Consider the following 22,457-nt stretch of genomic DNA (forward strand, 5'->3'; position numbering starts at 1 on the left):
CATGATATCCAAAATGCTGGGCATACGGTGTGTTTGTGTGTGTGTGTGTGTGTGTGTTCAATCTGGTTTCTCGCCTTTTAACCGGTACATTAGAAGTATATTCTTGCCAGGAAGATTTCATAAAAGGCTAAAAATTAAAAAGAAAGAACATTTTTTACATAAGTAACTATACCAAGAAAGTACCTTTGGGTTTTCATTCTGCTGAAGACTGCTACAATAAAATAACCATTATCAATAGCAGCTAGAATTTACTGAGCATTTACTGTGTGCCAGACACTGTGTAAAGTTCTTTATATTCATTATAATCACCATGGAAGCTCTGTAAGGTAGACTCCACCATCCCTAATTTACCACAAAGGGAACTGATGCTCAGAGAAGTTAATTTGCTTAGGATCACACAGCTAATACGCAACGGAGCCAATATTTGAACTTGAAATCTGTCTGATGGCAAAACTCGTGCCCTTAGTCACCAGATGACACCATCAGATTGCCCAACGTTTCTCACCCACTTCTGGGGATTCTTTCCAAACTTTATTCAAAAGCTCAAATCTTGGCCTCACCATTTGGCCAATGCCACAGTGATAATTGTTGTAGGTAAGAATCATCAATGGATGGTAAAATTAGTGGGACAAAGTTTGATGAGAAACAGGATATATGCATATTTTCAAAGTGCCTTCACATAAGATACTTATGAATTATAAAGAAAATAAGAGTAACTTTACTGTGGAGAAACCAGGCACACACCACCAAAACTGAGATCAAAGTTAACATCAATAGTAATGAGACGTATCAACATCACATGACTCCTGACATGATGCACTGAGAAGGGCGCAGCATCACTTCTGAGGTATTCTTGCCAAAAATGGATAACCTGAATTTAATTATATGAGGACATCAGACACACCCAACTTGAAGGACATTCTACAAAATAACCAGCTAGTACTCTCCAAAAGTGTCAGTGTTATGCAAGACAAAGAAAAATTGAGAAACTGTCTTAGATTGAAGGAGACTAAGATAATATGACAACTAAATGGAATATATGATCTAGGATTGGATCCAGGACTATAAAAAAATTAGTGCGACAATTAGTGAAATTTGAGTAAAATCTGTATATTAGTTAATGGTATGATATCAAAGTTAACTTTCTGATTTTCGTAATGTACTATCATTATATATGTTGTGAACATTGGGGAAGCTGGGTGAGGGGATATGAGAACTGATTTTTGGTTTTTGGTGGTTTTTTTTTTTGCAACTTCTTTATAAGCCTGAAATTATTACAAAATGTTAAAAAAAAGACCCTTATCTCCCCAGTTTACTTGTTAAAGGTGCTTACTTATTAAAATTTTGTCTGAACTAAAAGTAAATGGACTGTAAGTATGTCTCCATCAGCTTTCTCATCTGTTCTGCACCCTGTGTTCTGTCTCTCTAATAGGCTGCCATGTTCCTTTGTCCAGATGGTGTCATGCTCAATGGTGCCAGATGAAAGAGAGAGCTATTTACATCCTAGACAGCATACATTTGTATATTCATTATGACAATTTTCTGACAAATCAAAGAAAAATGTTTTGTGCTAACAAAATCAATGCATTTTGACAGTTTACCATCATGTGGAAGTCAAGTGTGTTGGGAAGGGCATTTTTTTCCTAATTCACATAAAAGAACAATATGGCTAGCAGTAGCCCTATACTCCATTCCCTCCAAAGCCAACACCAAGATACAACCTCTCCTCCTCTGAGTTAGATCTAGTCACAGGCTGTCTCCTGGCAGGAGGGAAAACTCTCTTCCTCATTCTTCAGCAACAGAATGGAAACGTTCTCCCAGATTTTAAAATGTCCTGAGGTATGACGTCCCCAGGTTGGTTGTGGGAAGATTACATTGACCAGCCAATGGGTAAAGAGGAAATGTAGCGGGGAGAGTTATAAGATAGCTAGGTGATTCTCAAACTTCCCCAAAGATTCTCGAACAGCAGAGGAGAGTTATATCAGGTAGGATGTTTTAGACTGCAAGTAACAGAAAACCCAGCTCAAACTAGCTTAAGCAATGAAGAAGTTTATCAACAGGCAGTCCAGAGCTCAGAAGGGCTCCAGGCCCAATATCATAAGGGTTCCAGTCCATTTCTTTGTTATTCTCTTGGTTCAGTCTTCCTTTGTATATCAGTTTTGCCTCCAGACTAGGGCCCTCATTAATAGATGGTTTACAGGAGAAAATGGAGACACATGTTTCTTTGCTCATGTTCTACAGGAGAAAAAGACAGACTTTCACTTAGCTGTACTACAGAAGCCTTTCCCTTCAGTTTGACTGGGCCAACTTAGGTCACATGCCCACTCCTCCACCAATAACATTCCTGAAGGGAGAGCTGTACTCTGAATGACTGAAGACTGAATTCCTAAACTATTCAAAGGCAAGGCAGTGGGGAATGCCATGAGTGGTTTAGCATAAGCAAGATATACTCCCAAAGCTGGGGATGAGGTTAAATTCCTTTGAGTCATGGGTCTTCTGAAGGAAAAATGGATACTTGAACAAAATCAGAGCTTTGTTGGGGGAAAAAATGGGGACAATGGAAGCTAAGGAAGTGAATTGCTGCTTCCCCTTGTGAATCTAGGCTGTTGGTCCCACATGAACTTCTACAAACATGATATTTCTTTGCCATTTCTTCTTCCTTTTTAAGTGGGTTATACCGCTATGGAAAAGAGTATGGAGGTTCCTCAAAAATTAAAAATAAAACCATCATACAATCCAGCAATCCCACTACTGGGTATATATCCAAAAAAATTGAGTACAGGATCTCGAAGAGATATTTGCACACCCATGTTCACAATAGCCAAGAGGTAGGGGCAACCCAAATGTCCACCAACAAATGAACAGATAATCAAACTTTTGTGTATATTTACACAAAGGAATATTATTCAGCCTTAAAAAGGAAGGAAATTCTATCACAACTACGACATGGATGAACCTTGAGGACATTATGCTTAGTGAAATAAGTCAGTCACAAAAAGACAAATATTGTATGATTCTATTTACACGAAGTGTCTAAAGTAGACAGATTCATAGAAAAACAAAGTAGAATGGTGGTTACCAGGGGCTTGGGGGAGGGGGGAAAAGGAGAGTTGTGGTTTAACAGGTAGAGTTTCAGATTTGTAGAATAAAAAAGTTCTGAAGATCTGTTTCATAACAATGTAAATATACTTAACATTACTGTACACTTAAAAATGGTTAAGATAGTAATTTTTATCTTATATTTTTATAATCACAATACAATATTTTTTATTTTGGAAAAAGTGGTTTAAAAAGCCCCTTCATAAATCCATTGTTAAACAAAAGACCTATTTCCAACAACAAAAGAAAAAGATTCAGGAAAAGAATAAAACTAACTTCAAATAATGCAAAAGGAAAGGCAAATAATGTCAAACTACTCAACAATAAAGGGCTCTTTTCTTGTTTTATTATATAAAATACAAGCAAGGATACACATGCTTAAAAGAGGCATGGCAACAGATACACAGTCCTAAAAATTCTTCAATAAAAGTAAAGCAAGGTTTGGTTTTGTTTTCTTATGTATTCATGCAGACACTGCTTTCTTATGTATACATCGAGAAGATGTAATATTAAATATCATGAAAGACTATCACATAGTTTTATCAATGCAGGTTGCATCTATATTTCACAAATATGTCAACAAAATCGTTTTCTCTTCAATCACATTTCATTTAATTTTTAACATCCTTTTCCTGCTTTAACTTAAAAATTCATATACATTTCTAGTTCTATTTTATAATATGTCTGGGTTGGGCTTATTTTAGCATGAATCTCCTCTTCCAATTTTGTGGAAAATTGATTACTCTAAGAAGGTATTTATCCTGTGGCAACCAGAAACCTCTGGCACTTAGCCATGTCCACCAATGCCACTTGGAGAGGCAAGGTATGGAATCTAGAGAAATGAATTTTCTGGAAGACAATCCCTCTGTGTCCAATAATAGTCAACTAATTAAGTGAACTCTAAGGCAGACAAATCATAGACTATTAGACAGCTGTTTAAAAAGCCTTATGAAGAGTATATTTTCTAAATGTGGGGAATGCTTACCTCATAATAAGTAAAAAAGAAAAAAAGAGAATGCAATGTTGATCATTACTATAAAAGAAAGAGGTAACAGTAACAGTGAGAATTTGAAACATATGGATGCAAAAACACCACAAACAAAATCAATTAAAATGTTAATAGTGGTAGTCTTTGGGTGGTGGATCTTCAAAAGACTTTTTCTTTGTATTTTCAATTTTCTTTTTTTTTTTTCATAATTTATATGACATGTATAAAATGTTTAGTAAGAAAAGTGAACTGGAGTGAACACAAAGATTGTGGGTCCAAAGGTCTCACTTATGAAAACTTGAACATTATAAGCACTATTTTGGCTGTTTTGAGGACTCACGCCACCTCCCCCACTCCTGCTTTTTTTATTTTTAGTATGTTTTTGACAGTTGACGTCAATATAAAAATACTACTGTAAACATACAAATAAAGATAGATCCAGAATTAAGTGGCTCAGTTTTCTATGACTTAACTCCTTAGGCTTTTAAAATTTATTTCTGAGTAATAACAAAAAATTCCTATTGACAATGCAAGTAAATTAATTTAGAACAAAATGAAATTCTTGGTTGTTTGAAACAGGATTAAAATGAAAAATCCTCCACCTGGAAATATGAAATTATTGTTCAAAGGGATATAATTTAAAAATCTGAAAGCACATCTACGTGTAAAAAGTCATTTCGTTTTACCTCTTCTTTATATAATGTATGTATTCCAATTTGAGAAGGTGCCTGCGCTTGTTCCATTTAAACACTTTTTAATAGTGTTGTCATTCTGTTTCTGGCAAGCACAGCTCTACATAAGCATAAACCACATGGAAATCCGAGATTAAAGTAATTTAGGTTCTGTCCTTGGGACAGTGTTTATCTAGTGTAAGATGATGAATGTCCCATCTATAGGTGAAAGTGTTGTGGGTTTGAATTGCAAACTCTGTTAAGACTCAAGCCCCTGGATCTCATCCATTTGCTGTCTCCATCAGAGTGACAGGGCAGCTCTCAGCTGGAATCTGCAGCTGCTGCTCTCCTATGCCCAAGGACACCTGCTCTGCAACAACTGGAGCTTGACCTTCACACGCATGTTCTATTTAGGTGGTACACATAACTGGAAGTGTTTTCGAATCCTAGCTCTGCCTCTTACTACTAAGGAGCTGTGGATGGATAGGTTACTTAATTTTTGTGGCAGGAAAAGTTTTTGAGAATCAATTTTTCATATTCTCCATCTCCTGTGCTCATCACTCCCTTTTTAAGAAGATGACTCTTGGTATTTTCCTGCCTCGTGGTTTTTTGCACAAGGGGAGCAGACATTTCCATGGAGCAGCTTTTATTTTGTGCAAGTTCAAACTCTGCTAGATTCTGTTAGGTGTTCCTAGGAAAGGGGAAAGGGAGACTCTTTGAAGGCAACAAGAAGGAAGAGGCAAATATGTCTCTGTTACTAAAAAAGGGGTGCCTCGGGGTGAGACGATTCCTGAGAACTGAGTACCCTTGGTGCAGTGGCCAGAGGAAGAAGCTAGTGCTCAGAGGATGGCTGTGCGGTGAGGTGTACCTTGAAATACTGAAACCTAGCGGCTGGGACCTCACCCTCTTAAAGATCCTTGACACTGCAGGTCACACAGAAGCCTGGAGTGGCCCAATCCAGAGGAAACTTGTCTGGTACAGAAGATGGGCATCCATCAGACACTTGTACGCATGGAAAAGAGATGACAGGACAGGCCCTTTCCATGCTTTAGCACATTGGGCAAGACCCAGAATCCTGAGTCAAGTCTTGGGAGAGAAGCCCCTGAAAGGCTGACGTCATTTCCTGCCATTCTAGTGGAATCATGCTAGAAGCTGGTTTTAATTAAATTTAAGAAAATAAAATCACTGCACATTTCTTACACAGCTGAATTTGTGCACATTCCTGCTATGTCTGTCTGATCCTCTATTTCTTCACCATATCCTAGAGATCCAAACACTTGCCTCATAGAGTCACTGCGAGGATCAAGTGAGATTAACATTTGAGGCCTGGGCGAGGGCGTAGGCATACTTACTAGGTGCTCAGTTGTTGTTCTCTTACATTTGTCTTTTTAGTTCTTTCTCTCTGAGATGAGACTGCCAGAAAGAATAGCGGGGGCTGGTATCAGGACCTGTGGGAGGCCTTGGGCTGGGAAGGTTGAGGGGTGATGTTTTTACTAGTAATAATAATGATAGCTACCACTTATTATGAATCTTTTATAGGCCAGACACTCCTGCAGCATAAATCATGTCAGTGGTTTTTAAACTGCTCTGTAGAGTTCTAAGATTCCGTGGAGGGTCTCAGGAGCTGCAGCAGAGAGCAAAAGGGAGACTAATAATAAGTTCACATTAGGGCTGCTTCCTCTGTTTCAACTAATGGGTTTTATTTTTATCTGTTTAATATATTGATCCTCTATATAAGATTTTGTTTGAAAAGTAGTATGTTTGTTAAAAATGTTTGAAAACAACTTCTGTCATATTGAATCAAGACGGCAATATAAACAAACATGTTCATCCAGCCTTCCTCTCCTAATCTAAACCCGAAAACGAATCCAAAGGACATACATATGTAAATAGATATATAGCAATTTGAAGATCATGCTGACTTACAAGATGAATTGCTCTAAATGGACCAACAATTCTGGGGGAATTGCTGAAAAACAGAAAGCAAAATTGGGATACCACTGAAGGAGGGAACCACTGGCCAACATTAATGAAGAGGGCACCTGTAAATTGTGAAACAGGCTTCAGTGTTGCTCCAAGCTTGGGGAAAGTGGCTAAACAGATAAGCACTCACCGACACACAGGCAGGCTAACAGGTAACTGAAAATGCAAGCATAAGGACACAACCAAGAATCACCAAATATTTGAAGAAAACTGAAGCAGAGTTCCAGAAGGACAGAAGGGAGGGAATGGAGGAGAGAAAATGTTAAAAAAAAAAAAAACACACACAAAAGAATATCTCAATGTCAATGAAAGACATGAACTAGCAATGAAAGGGCCCATGAGTGCTCCTCAGACTGAATAGAAAAACAAATTCAAAAAACCCCAGATCACACCTAGACACTTGATGGTAAGTAACATTTCAGAAAACTAAGGACAGATGATCCTTTTCTATTATCCCTTGACAAAAAAGTTAATAGTGAATGTAAAGCATATTATTTGGGAGAGGAAAGAAAACATTAACATTAAAATTTTGTAAAAATTACAGAAAAAGTCTGATATAACATGATAATAGGGTCCCAAAATTCAATTACATAAGGCCAGTTCCTAGGGTCTGGCTCACACTACAAAGTTTAGCGTCACCTGGGAGCTGGTTGTTCACTCAGGCTAAAATATCAACGGGCAGACTTTTAACCATGGTCCTGGGTAAGATTTCCGTGGCAGCACAGTGACTCCAGGCATCTCCCAGTTAGTTCAGACCCGTTTCAATTGCTGATCCTATGAGACTGGATAATACTGAAGACACAGGACCCACCCTTCACATCCCTACTTACCAATTTGGAGTTGCTGCTGTTTCTCTCCCAGCTGAGACTCTCTCTCCCTTCCATGTCATGCTTGTCCTGCACTACTTTCGCTCACTTCAATCCAAGAACAGCGCTGAGTGGAGAATGGGAACCAATCGCCAGTCAGGTTACATGAGTTCACATGATGGTGAGGGTTTCCTATGCCTTATAAGAGCTGGGGCATGAGCTAATGAGAAATAAGAGGGGCAGTTCTGATGAGAGAGTGGTGAGGGCAATAGAGAAAGGAAGGCTGGTCCAGCAAAGGGGCTGCACAATATTTACTGGGAGGAGCAAGTTCCAGAAGTAGAGGATAAGCTAAATGTGGTGTAGAAAATTGATTTTGTCAGATCAAATAGGATTGATATGGGAAAATGCTCCCAATACAATGTTAACTAAAAAGAACATGGCCAAAAAACCCTGTGAATATAGTTTGATCCCTGAGTGTGTAAGTGTGTTTTCTTTACACACTTGCTACTGTGAGATGCTGAGGACACGGCAGAGAACAGGAATGAATGCACAGGAGTTTCTACTCTCGTAGGGCTTAGAATTTAGCACGATAGCTAGTAACATGTTAAAAGTGATTATCACTGGTTGTAAGATTAGGGGTGAGTTTCTTTTCTTCTTCATAAATCATTTTTCACGTTTTCTACAATAACTATGTATGCCTTTTTATAATGAGAGAAAAGCAATAAATCTTCTATTTTAAATGAACATACACTACAAAGGAACCCAAACAAAGGAGACCAGACTATAGGGAATCGATTTACATTCATCAGGCTAACAATAGCTTTATTTATAAAACAGAATGTCAATTTTATTTATGCAGCTCTTTTCAAGGTGTTACAGTAGGACCTGAGGTTGGACACAGGGTTAAGAAGAAATTCTTGCTCACAAGAAAGATTAAATTATTGTTTATGTGGCGCTTATGGCAGAGGGAGCTGAGGGGATGGTTAGCAGACAGATAAGCAATTAATTATATTTCTTTGATGAATAAATTAAGGACTAAATAGAGGTGTATGTACTTTATAAAGATGCAATGCAGTTCGTTGTAGCATAAGATTGTCTATCTTCCAATTTGGAAAATGCTTCAATCTCTTGGGTGACAATTTAGGAGGCACTCTAGTACATATTATCAGCAGCACATTGCCAAAGCATCTCCTAGGGAGATAAAATTTGAAGAATGTTTATTATTACCTATGCTAGGCCGACTTATTAACTTCAATGTCAAAAAGACCCTGTCCTACATTTTATTCTTAAGAGTAGGGAAATGGAATAACAACAATAATAGCAATTACATTTAATGAGCCTTTACTTTGTGCCAGGTATTTCACACTGATTACCTCATTGGATCTTCACAAGAAATCTCTAAGGTAAGTATTACAGGTCCACAATCTTTTACCTAAAACCCCGGGGACCAGATGTGTTTCAGAAATGATTATTTTTTGGAATTTAAAAAGAAATTTGGAATATGGTACATATATTATAAACTTTGTAACACTCCAATGGGTATGCAACACAATATTTCTCAGAGAAATGTATGAAAATTCATGCAAAGTGGAATAAAGACCATAAACAATGTTATAATTTATTTACATAAATAAATCAGCAAATTTATTGGCATACCCAAGAACAGTCAACCTTTGCTTGGGAGCCTTGAAATCTGTTGGTGCCCTTTCATCAAGCATAGCTAAAGTTTTTCTAGGAATGTAGCACCAGTACAGAGCTGTTTCATCAGCATTGTAAATTTGTTTGGGGCTAAGGTCCTCATCAGATATTATCTTAGCAAATTCATCAATGCAATTGTCAGCGGTTTCATAACCAACAGAAGCTTTTTCATCACTGATTTTAAGATACTTGATACCATGACGTTTTTTAAATTTCTGCAGCTAGCCTTCTGAATATTCACACTCCCCTTCAATGTTCAGTTCTTCGTGGTATATTCTAGCTTGTTTCATGACCAACAAACCAGTCAGTGGAGAGGGCCGGCCCCATGGCCTAGTGGTTAAGTTTGCGTGCTCCACTTCGGGGGCCCGGGGTTCACCAATTCAGATCCTGGGCATGGACCTAGCACGGCTCATCAACCCATTCTGAGGCAGTACCCCATAAGAAGAACTAGAATGACCTACAACTAGGATATACAATTATGTACTAGGACTTTAGGGAGGAAAAAAAAAAGAGGAAGATTGGCAACAGATGTTATCTCAGAGCCAATTTTCCTCACCCAAAAAAAAACAAAACAGGAATGACTTTACTTCTTTGTTATCAAATCCATTCAATCAACACACAGTCAAGATCTTAATTTTTGGCCCTATGCAATATTTTTCTAGTTTTCATTAGTTCTTGATTATCACTGTCACTGTAAAATTCCAACAACTTATCTTTTTGTTTCTTTAAGTCATATATGGTGGTGATTCCCACACTATATTTTTCAGTAAGACGTCTCACAGACAAGCCACCATCAAGCTTCTGCAATAAACCCACTTTCTGAACTATTGATCAAGGCAGTGAAACCAGCAAACAGCCATTGATGATTAAGTATCTAGGTACTAAAGTTTTTCCTTTTTGCAATTACTGATTATAGGTTTTAGCTGTTTAACTCACCCATTGTTAACTGTGCTGCTTAGGCAAAATGCTATCTGACTCCCACTAGGCTCCTATAGATAACATCTCCCTGGAGCCTGGGTCACCCTGGTAACGGGTGTGTGAGCTGTTTTTCAGGAATTAGAACTCCTTGTCCACTTCAGGCCAGTTGAGACCACCAACTCATCAAGTGGGCCAATGCAGATGTCCGATAGGCGACCTTTTGACGTCAAGAGGCTAAAACCTCCACCCTCAGATCATGCTAATGCTGCCATTTTGTGAACATGGGTCGTATGAAGAGGCATGAAGTCTGACTACGCTTGTGCAGATCATCAATTACCTCACCTCTCCTCACGTCCAATCACCTCTCTCCACATTTCAGACCACCTTGCCCCCATCCCATAAATATCCCTGAGTCCCTATTTTCCCGGAAGCAAATTTGAGGCTCATGCTCTTGCTTCCTCACGTGGCTGCCTTGTGAGCAAACTCTCTCTGCTGCAATCTCGTCATCTTGGTGTTTGGCTTTCTGGGCGGTGGGCAAAAATGAACCTGGTTTGGTAAGAAATGGTGAGTGAGCCAGGAGCTAAGTCCAGATGGACCTTTTTGCCTGAGATTCGTCAGCCCCTTGCCAGAGTGCAGAGCCTGTGGAAGAGTCCAACAGCTGCTGGGAGCGTTCCTCCCGGGACTGTTCCGGGATTCTTTCCTGGCTTGACGCTGCGGACTCCTTGGTGCATATCCTCACTTTGCAGTAGAGAGATGGTTTCTTGGTTTGGAAGACGTCTTTTTGGTGAGTAACTTCAGTACAAGTGACTACATTCTTATTTCTTCTTCCTTTAACTCTGATTTCTGAAAGAAAGCCTTGGTTTGACAGGGGACGCCCTCCGTGACTTCTGACAAAGGAAGCCTTGGTCTGGCCTTCACTGTGAGGATCTTGGTTTCGAGGACGCTCGATAATAAGGAAAAATTAGTGGATCCGCTCCAGAAGTGCTCTTGGCTTGGCGTGGTTTGGTTTGGTTTGGATATCTGGTTCTAGCTGCAGCATAAGTATACTTTGACCGGCCGTGTCTAAATTATGCTAATTTGATTCCCACCTGCAGCTCCCTAGGCTGCGTTCTTCAAAACTGGATAACCTTCAGTTACAAGTCCATGAAAAAGAAAAAGATGGTATTTTTCTGTAACATCAGGTGGCCACAATCAGAGAGCTGTTACAATGACTAGTCTTAAGAACTTAACCAAATTTGCAATCTCAGCTTCCACTTGTGGTCTTACAGATGCTAGTGAAAGCTCCACACCCCACCCACACCCCGCCTCTGCCTGGTTTTGAAGATTCCATGTTCTACCCCGGGAGCTCTCCTCTGCCTGGTTTCAGAGTCCTCATTCCACCCCTGGGAGTTCTCCTCTGGTTTTTGGGCACCTGGAGTGATTCCAGGTTAGCCACTTGGTCAATCCTTTGACAATCTGGAACCCTGTTTTGTCTCCTGTCAAGAGCTTGTTGAGAGTTTCAGGCGCCTACTAAGTCAGTTGTGGGGACAGGAGACTTGTAACTTATTCTGTAAACTGTCTTGTCTGGGAACTGTTGTTTGTGCCACCTTTATCTTGATAACTCTTGGGAAGAGGCTGGGAGGGTGAGGCCTAATCACCTCTTTCCCTTCTTTGTCTTGTTCGTCACCTCCTCCGTTGTCATCAAGTCGGGGTTCAGTTCAGGCTGAATCTGAGAAGAACCTAGACCCTTTGTAAAACCAAAACTTGAAAGCTTTCTGCTAGGGACTCAACTCTAAGTCCAGCATTGGGAGCCCACCCTCCCCAGCTCCAGGCTTTTGCCTCTTGCCTCCCTGGCTTGCCTTGTGCTTGCTCAGGGACTAAGAGCCTGGACTGAATGGGACTTGACCAAATCTTATAACTATGTTGACATCTGCAGTTGGGCTCTGCACCCTTCTCCGGCCCACTGTCAGCCAGATACTAACTGTGCTTTGCCACCATGGGGAACGTCCCAGCATCCCCGGAGACTCACCAATCGGGCACATTTTAATTAACTGGAAACACTTTCAACTTTGGATGGGTTATGCCCCAGAAACTCCATCGTGGAGAAAACTTGAGTGGTTTCTCTGTGCCTTTATAATGTAGTTGGACAGGTAGGCCAACCCTAATGTCATTTGAGTTACAATGCAATTTTCGAGAAATCAAGAGCAACTGCCCTAGGAAAATCCTTGTAAAACTGGAAATGCAGCTTTAGAGGCAGTTCCACCTATTTCCCTATCTCAGAGAGCTTACAAATCCTCTGGAGACTATCTAGCCCATCGCTAATTCCTAAGACTGAAGGAAAGAAAAGGAAAAAGGCCAAAAAACGGCCAGAAGAGCGCCCTCACCAAAAATATTCTCCACAAATATTAGTAAAAAGGCTCAAAACAAAATTTGGATTCATAACTAGGGAGCCTTGTACCTGATTCATGGCAGTAATTTTAAAACGGTACCTGTGCAATCTCTGTGTATGTGTGTCTATATGTAGGTTATATGTGTGATATTTTAACCTCAGGATGTTATGGCCAAAAATTAAGAGCTCAGTTTAATTGGCTTAAAGTAAGGACTTACCTAAATTATTTATAAATGCAGAAGAAATTAACCCAAATGTCTTTTAAGTTAACATGATATAAAATTAATCTTTGGTAAATGAAAACTTACTTAAATTTGTTGGGTTGGTTAAAATGGACATATCCTCCAGTTATCACTGGATATGATGCAGACATGCAGCCTTTATTCTACATTTATTGGTCAAATAAGCTGATATTCTCTCTATTACAAAACTGGTTAGCAAAAATAATAATTTGAAATGATGGCTAATTTGTCTAACGTCTCATGAACTTTTATAGGCAATCTAAATAATTATTGAGAACGTGTAAACTAAATAGACGTGAAAAAGACAAAAGTGTTGGGTGAACTTTTTAAAATAATTATGTCTTATGACATGTATATTTAAAATAACTTCCCAAATCTTTCTGGTAACTTGACTTTGAAGTGTTGCTAGGTAAAATTGAATGATAAAAAACTCATTGAATATCTGGGTCATCTTTGAAATAAGATAAAATACTGAAACGTTATCCTTGGACATGTCTAGAATTATCTACTTTTGGTTTCTTATTACAAAGAAACTAAAAGGTGTTTGGGTCTATTAGTAAACAGGTCTTGTATTTTATTAAGATTTTACCATGAAGAAGCATGTTTCTAAAAACTGTAAAATGTATTTATAAATCTGTCAAGCCACAGGGTGCTAATGTAAAGGACAGTTCATAATTGCTTACTTTTTAGTTTTTACTAGGGTCTGTAAGGGTTAAAAATTCTAATTAATATACGTAATTAAAGCTACTAAAAATTAATAAGGCAAACAGCTCTGTATACAAGGAACTGTTTTCAGTAAAGAAGGTATAAAGAATGGAAGTATTTTTGTTTGTTGGGCTAAGAAAGATAAATTTGTCCTCTAGTACTAGAAGGGAAGAAAGCAAGCATGGGACAAATTCTGAATGTAAAAGGAAAGTTACAGAAGGTTTGTGAAAGAAAAATTCTGAAAGGAGTTTTATGCCTGATCAAGATGGATGAGACTAAAGTAAACCCAATTAAGTAAATCAGTTTTAATGTAAAAAAAAAACCAAGATGAGCTGGTGCAAAAATTAAAATTTGGTTTTCTCTCTCAAAAGGATAATTTTCTTGAACTTGGTCTGCTCTTGTTACAGAGGTTATAAAAGGGTTTTTCATTATTTTTGTGAAAGTCTACCTAAAAGACAAAATCTATGTTTTGTTAAAATAATTTCTTATGTTCAGAAAGACTAAGGTCTATTAAGATTTTTTGACTGTTTTAACTGTTTGCCCTTGACTGCTTCTGTTGTCACTTTGAATAGATAACTGAGCGTTGTTTCCTATCTGAACAAATGTTTTAAAATCTTTTGATATTTTTGACAAGGTCCCCACCACCAAAATATTCAAATCCTGAATAAAGGCTTTCCTTTGGCCTGGAAGAAGGAAAAGAATTTCTCTGAGGATTTTCAGAGGGCCCCTGAGACTTCTCAAAGAGATTTGCTCTCTCTTCCTATAAGAAGGAAGACACTAAGCTAATTAGGCTTATTTGGTACGTTAAATTACATGGGAAGCATTGTCAAATAAGTGATGATAAACTTTCTTAGGTGGTATTATGTGAGTAAATGTTATTGATATAAAGTTTTAAAAATTATATAACATTCCTAAAATTCTGATCAGTCCTGGTTGTCAGCCATAATTCTGGTTATTATTTTAAAGTACTGTATGTCAGAAAATTAATCCAATTTCTTTGTCAGTTGCCATTTTGGGATCGTGTTGTTTACAGACAGTGTTTTACTCTGCTGCTTTTGCAAAATATTTCGTCTTCAGAGAAATTCATGGAAAGGACTCTGACACTCTAGAATACAGGTTTCTGATAAACTTTCAGATCATAAAACTTAACTGGGTAAGAAATTACAGAACTCTAACAGAGAAACTGATGACCTCATAAAACTGCTAACAGAAGATTAAGACCAAGATTAAGTCTTGCTAACACAGGACTGAATGAACTGATGAGGATGACTATGATTTATATGAATTTTCATTTGAGATATTGCTCACTTTTTGATGTTCTGTTTTGTTTCCAGATTTAGGAAGTTTTTTTCTCTTTTTCTCTCATGCTAACTATGACTTATATCAATTTCATAAATTATACCTTTGTGAGCAGATTTGAAACATTTATTTTTCTCCCTACCTGATCCCTCCAGGATTTGGAAACTCTTATTGAGTGAGTATTGTTTTCATGGCATTGTAGTTATTTGCATAAGTTCAATAAGAATCTGTTCTCCTTACAACAGGACACAATTGGAAACACTGGTTATCTTACCAAAGCTTTGACTGGGATGTCATATTTGAGAGAAACAGGAATAGACTCAGATATGACCAGACAGCTTTTGAGAGACAAGGATTGGACTTTGTGGAAGAAAGCCACTTGGAAATATTGGCCTGGTACCTTGTTTACAAGGATTCCAGCACCCCGGGGAAGTAAGGAAGGTCACTTATCTGGCAGGTGCCTGGAACCTCAAAAAATTTGGGGGGAGCTAGAGAAGAGAGGAATCCACCCAAATCTGTAGGTATCGCAGCCAAAATCTGTTGAAAAGTCTTTGGCTTGGCTTTCCTGGCTTTTACAGAGAGGCGTTTAAAGTTCAATCTGAGATTCCTCTGAAAGAGTTCCAGCAAAGCAGATTTGAAAGAATCTATATAACCAATTGCTATTCTTGCTGTACTTATGTAAATAATTGGGCCAAAGGTTATTGAAACTAAACTTATTTTGCAAACCAATTAGTCTTAATTTGGCTATCTTTGGTATAAATGAGGTTGATTTTAGAGAGAAAAATTATGTTTCAATAAGAACTATAGTTCTTATTATATTCATGGATATTAGGTTTTAGTCCTGATAATTGTTTTTGAGGTTTTTATCTTATATCTGTTAACTGGACAGGATCCTGAATTCTTCTAGCCTCTTGAAATATCTGGCTACAAATCTCCAAATTAAGGTTTTCAATTTTTTCCCATCATTTTCATTTGGAATCATTGAGAACTGAATCTGCTCTTTTCCTGAAGCCTTGCAAACTGAAGCTGGACAACTTGATATAAACTTAAGAAAGACTCACATCTGTTGCTGTGTAAGACACTCAGTAAGATACCTGAACACCTGATGACATCATCAGAGACATTTCAAACTGCAAAAGATGCTTCGACTCTGACACCTAGAAATCTTCTCACTGGCTGCTGCCTGGGCTCAGAAAGGTTTATAATTTGCTCCCATGATTAACCTTATTTTTCTTTTTGTCTCTCTAGAAATACTTCTTATTAAATACCTGATTACTTGCTAACACAACATAGGCCGAACTTTGGGAGCCCACCTGCATCACCATCTTACTAAGAGACTGGTTCCATGAGATGGAACAACCTATGGCCCTCATCAACAGGATAATCCCTCAAGATTGAAGATGAACAACAAAAGGGGGGATTGATACCAGTCAACACAAGGTTGACATAAGGGAAGCCATATTATAAAAAAGAAAACATATTGTAACTTTAAATGGCCTCTGATTAACTAACCCAGACATGCTCTGTAGATTTTATGGAACCCCTCAGCTGCTATAAGTTGATAAACTTGTTCTTTTGAGTTCCTTAGGAATGTGATGACCCCCAGGCAGAGTCTGTGCTGATGGCCATCATCAATGACAACTGAAAGATCAGGGTACAGGCTGTTCCTCTGGTCTTTGATGCATATACAGTAAAACAAAAGACTATCAGGAACTGAGACCAGATGTCTGCCCCCACCTGGAGATCAGATGGAGGCCCCAATAGGATTAGGTCTATTTTTCAGGGACTGTTAAAATTTGAGTTGTCTATATTTCTTACCCTCTGGTAAGCCAGGAACAAGAGAATATTTCCAAATGAGTGCTAAAGAGTTGCATTCCTTTAACCCACATCTACACCCCAATTCAGCAGGAAGTAGCTAGATGGGTTGTCACCCAAAATCCGTCAAGAATGAGGAATGACCAAAGAATAGGGGAGACTGAAACCAGCAAACAGCCACTGATGATCAAGTATCTAGGTACTGAAGTTTTTTCCTTTCTGCAATTACTGACTATAGCTTTTAGCTGTTTAACTCACCCATTGTTAACTGTGCTGCTTAGGCAATATACTATCTGACTCCCACTAGGCTCCTATAGATAACATCTCCCTGGAGCCTGGGTCACCATGGTAATGGGTGTGTGAGCTGTTTTTCAGGAATTAGAACTCCTTGTCCACTTCAGGCCAGTTGAGACCACCAACTCATCAACTGGGCCCATGCCAATGTCCAATAGGTGACCTTTTGATGTCAAGAGGCTAAAACTCCACCCTCAGGTCATCCTCACACCACCATTTTGTGAACATGGGTCCCATGAAGAGGCATGAAGTCTGACTATGCTTGTGCAGATCATCAATTACCTCACCTCTCCTCATGTCCAATCACCTCTCTCCACATTTCAGACCACCTTCACCCCTATGCCATAAATATCTGAGTCCCTATTTTTGGGGAAGTGAATTTGAGGTTCATGCTCTTGCTTCCTCACATGGCTGCCTTGTGAGTAAACTCTCTCTCTGCTGCAATCTTGATGTCTCAGTGTTTGCTTTCTGGGCGGCGGGCAAAAATGAACCTGGTTGGGTAACAACAGATGCTTCCTTTTCTTCTTCTCACTGTTACTCACAGGCACATCTTTAACTCTTTTGGGCACTTTCATGGTGCAATTAATCCCCAAGTCACAAAATGTCAGCAAATAGCAGAGGGTGTACCACTGAAGGATATGAGTGCTGAGACATAACCGAAGCTTTGCATTCGTCCACAGCAGGTTTTGCTGCCAAATAGTCCTGGTGACAAACTTACAAAAACACTTTCAGGCTTCAGAGCATTTTTGCTTTTTTGTTTTTGACCTATTTTGGACTTGTGGAGTAGAGACTCTGGACCTGTATTAAAAATATCATTTTAATGGCGAAAACACAGGCTCAATTAGTAACTTGCCCAAGGTTATGCAGCTATTACTTGTCTTTTCTGCTTCTATTCAGTCTCCTAAAATTTGGTCATTTTACCAGAGAAAGAATGTTTTTTTTTGGGTATTGTCTGCCAAGATAATTTGAGTTGGAATATTTTTAGCAAAGGAACCTGAGATACTCCTGGCCATTTGACTGACATGGTCAGTAGTTGAGCGCCATGCTGGAAAACGTGAAGATTGCCTTGGCAAGAAGAGGCTGGACATGCTAAATTTATAGTCATTGAATACAGACGATTCTTTTTGTACTAAATTATTGTTTGATACTTATCTGCATGGTTACTTCTTGCCCCACAACGAACGATCAGGAAAAATGAAAGAAAATAGCTTATTTTAGATATGTCCCAAACACTCCCACAAATTTCCCCTAAATATGCACTCATTTGAAAAGTTTTCTGTTTGTTTTTTTAAACTGTTCCACAGATTGTACATCCGAGTATGACTCAGAATTATGGTTAATCAAGTTCAGAATTAAAACCTACTTTAGACATTCTACTAAAATACTTCCCTCAACTTAGAAAGAATTTATTAGAATTTTGAATGACTTTTAAGGTTCTGTGTTTTCAGCCCTATTTCATGTGTTATTTTATGAATTCTTTTTGGAGAGCTGACTTTTCTTCCTTATTCTCGTCATCTTCATATTTGTTTAGATCTTCATCAAACATCTACTATGAACTATTGTAAAATCTTGAAGACTGTTGGTTCAGTCCCAAGTCTTTCCCTCTTTTCCCATTAGGTGCAAGAGCAGTACTTAGGGCTGAGGGGTATATAAAAATGAGTAAAGCACAGTTCCTATAATCCCAGAAGAGTTTAAAATCTAGTAAATAAACATGAGAAATGAATAAAGTCCAGTGAGGATTCTCTCCCTCAGGAGAGGAACAGTTCATAATTGTTAGGTGGGGCCAGATCCCTCTCATATTGTTTTTCTACACTAGTCTCTCCTGTTAGATTGTAATAATAACTACCATTTATTGGGTACCTTCTGTACCAAAGAGAAGCTTGCATTTAAGAAGCATCACACTCAGAAAGGTCTGTTGACCTTGCCCAGTGTCACTAACCTCTTAAGTGACAGAGCCTGGAATCCATCTGTCTGTCTGACTATAAAGACTTAGTCATTTTTCCCCCTTACTTCGATATACTCTTTCCTTTGCCTTGAGCAAACGTTCTGCATTCCCACCTCTCCCTTCACTATAGTCCATCCTCCTACTTTATAAAAGAGAGGCATACCCTCACTTATCAGGAAACTTCTTATGGTGTAATTGTCCCAAGGAGTAAAAATCTCCTGGTTGCCCGAGAAAGGACAATTCAAATGACTGGTTTTGGGGAAGCCTCCTTGAATAATTAATCAAAGCACATAAAAACCTGCCTAACGCTTGTCTTTCTTATACATATTTCTGTTAAGGGCAGAGTGTTACTTTAGAATCTGGGTATTTTGGCCAGTGTTGGGATATTCTGAATTAGAATGAGTAGTAGGGGTGGCTTGTGTCCTTTTTTGGACTACTACTAAAGAATGCAATGCTCTTGAGAGTTCTAGGATAGCAAAGCAAAGACAGCTCTAAAAAACTTTTTAAAGGAAAGCAATTCCTTTCAATATTTAAAAAATACTCATCCTAGTACTTGTCATTAGCTGGAAAGAGAAACACCTCCAAATAGTCTAAACAGTAGTGGTAGTGACAGTGAGATTATTTTTTAATGTAACTGGAACATGTTTTAGGAATACCAACTTTTTAAAAGAAACATTGGTTAACATCCACAGAGAAGATTTTTTAAAGATTTCTCACAGATTAGTTGTAGATCATCTAATAAGGGAGTTAAAACCTATTTTATCAAATCAGATCATGATATATTTATTCCGATTATAGTCCATCCACATTTTATTTCATCTTCTGAATTATTTAATTTTTACTATCTCCTAATAATAACACATGAATCTGCTAGCTGCTAAGACAATTAGTTAGCTATGTGACAGAGACTGGCTGTATGCTCATCAATCGGATTTCTTCTTCCTGAGTGTACAGGAAAATCACATTTCCCATTCTCCCTTGCAGTTAGATTGGGGCCACATGCCTGGGTTTCCACCAAAGGAATATGAGCAGAAGTAATGCACCTCTCTTCCAGGCCTGGTTATAACCCGCCCCCGTTATTCAAGCTCTCTCTTTCCCTTTTGCTAGGTCTAGGGAGGTCAATACTGCACATTAGCAGACGAAAGGAACCAAGCCACTGTTCTAAAGACAGCTGCCAGGAGAGTCACCACACCCACACTAGGGCTATGCAATGAATGAGAAATAAAACCGTGTGGCAGTGTTTTTTACAGCAGCTAGCTTGAATTACTCTGATTAATATAAACAATAGATACCTTTATCTTTTATTAAACACATAAGAAATGTTTGGTTATGATGTCTGATGCAATTCGTGATTTTATCTTGGACTTTTTTTTTAAATTTTTTTTTTAAAGATTTTATTTTTTTTTCCTTTTTCTCCCCAAAGCCCCCCAGTACATAGTTGTATATTCTTCGTTGTGGGTCCTTCTAGTTGTGGCATGTGGGACGCTGCCTCAGCGTGGTTTGATGAGCAGTGCCATGTCCGCGCCCAGGATTCGAACCAACGAAACACTGGGCCGCCTGCAGCGGAGCGTGCGAACTTAACCACTCAGCCATGGGGCCAGCCCCTATCTTGGACTTTTAAGCATGCTTTTTATTATGTTCAGAAATTTAATATCAGAGTTCAAATCATACATATGTACTTTTCCTATAGAATATCATACCTACTCTCATAGGTTTTGCTTCATAAGTAACTCTATTTTTAGCTGGATACCACATGGTACTATTGCAAATTAAGTAATGAAAAATGTATTACTTCATTTTAATTAACTACTGTAAAATTAATTATATTAGAACTGTATCATTTAATCCTGATTGCTTTTAGAAATATATTGGACGAAAATGGATTCTATAACATTTCTCAGTGTTTTTGATACTATTCCTTAAAACAAACATTAACACATTTATTTGAACTAAAAAAAATCAGACTTTTTCTGACAGAAGATGTCTTATTTGCTTAGTTTGACAGTGAGGACTGGCTTTGTCAATTAGGTTATATGGCAACACACTCAATAAATGAAACCTTCAAGATTTTGACATAAACATACTTAAAACATGCGACAAAAGAGGTTTTATAAAAAAACTCTATTAGTATCGATATTGAAATTAATATTTCCACGTTGTACTGAGTATATTGGTTTAAATGAAGTGCCACTGGGTGAAACAGTAAAAGGTATAATTAATAGTCACTTGATGATCCTTGATAAAGCCTTTTTTGGTGTAGTTTCTGAGACTGACACTCTAATGTCTATGTAATAAAACGATTTATAAATCAGACGGTTTCTAATTCATAGCTTTAAATAAAATTAAAAAGAGGACCTAACTGAATTGTTAGCTGATAAATCTTTAAACATAATTTTGAATAATAAATCACTGTTATTTTGGCATCTAATTTGAAAGAAGTTTGAAGAATTGGGTGAGGTCATTATAATTAAATTCTTTCTTTTCCTAAAATATTTGTGTGTATAAGATAACTTTACGTTTACTTCTATAAAAATGAAAAACAGCAAGAGAATCGAAGTGGTACTCTGTCTCATTTTAGACATAATACGCTTCCATGAGTACACGAACTAATGGAAAAATAAATCCTCATTAATGTCAATAAGAGGTACATTGCTGAAAATCTCTAATTACATGTTTAGTAATTATCAAAAATATTTAATATATTTATATTGTTTTAACTACTTGTATAATAATAATAACTGTCATGATAACTACAAAAATGTCTTTTCAACTTAGAGGGAATTAAAAAAATTAAAATCTATGTAAGTATTTTTGTTCAAGAGATATGATAAGGTGATCAGTAAAAGCCTGTTGAGCACGAACACTTCTACATTAGAAAATTTATATTGGGTAAAATTCTAGGGGAAGTGGAAAAAAAGTTCAGGATGTAAAAAGGAACAATGCTACTTTTCTGATTGCTAAAGAAGGCTGATTCAGGTATTTTTAAAAACTGTGTGCTAATCTCAAAATTGCTAATATGAGATCATACTATACTAGTTATTTATAACAATATTTTTCCTTATGTATTGATTTTTAAAAAGTTGCTTATGTTCTGAGCATTCATATTCTGGCTCTGCCACTCAGTAATGATGAGTGCTTGGGCATGTCACTTAATTTTTCAGGGCCTTGGTTGTTCCCTCTATAAAATGAGAAAGTTGAACTAGATCATTTGCAGGTGGCCTTATATCTCTAATATTCTATACCTCTGTGACTAAAGACTCAAATATTCCTTTAGACGACTGAAAACAGTATCTAAAAATGCATTTCTTTTCTTTTTCCTTCCTCTCATTTTCCTTCTTCCCTCCCTCTTGTCCTTCCTTCCTCCCAATATCACTAGGGCCCTGTGCCATGGCAAAGATTGTATTTTTTGAGGGATTTGCTGAAATCGGTCTCATTATCAATTAATTACAGTAATTCAATGGCTTCCCTTAACCAAAAATAATCAAACTATTCATGACATCATTTTCCCTAGTACTTGAAATCTGAAAAGTATACAATGAAGATAATATTTTCTAAAATAAAAAGATCATATTGCATGATCCTATTTCCTCCTTCTAAGTTAGAATCTTAAAATAGCTCATCAGAAA

General features: G+C 37.8%; 1 long non-coding RNA gene across 4 annotated transcripts in view; it reads right to left on the reverse strand.

Moving 5' to 3' along the window:
• The window catches only part of LOC124234681 (uncharacterized), a 55,829-nt gene that overhangs the window by 23,819 nt on the left and 9,553 nt on the right, over nucleotides 1-22,457 (reverse strand). For 2 of the 4 annotated variants that reach the window (XR_006887373.1, XR_006887376.1), the window contains exon 3: nucleotides 7,572-7,674. This is a non-coding gene — a long non-coding RNA (uncharacterized LOC124234681). Of the gene's footprint in view, nucleotides 1-7,571; nucleotides 7,675-8,417; nucleotides 8,739-10,652; nucleotides 11,291-22,457 lie in introns of those variants that run through there. The other 2 variants (XR_006887374.1, XR_006887375.1) reach the window with 2 other exon arrangements.

This window comes from Equus quagga, chromosome 2, assembly GCF_021613505.1.
Source record: "Equus quagga isolate Etosha38 chromosome 2, UCLA_HA_Equagga_1.0, whole genome shotgun sequence".
Lineage (NCBI taxonomy): Eukaryota > Metazoa > Chordata > Mammalia > Perissodactyla > Equidae > Equus > Equus quagga.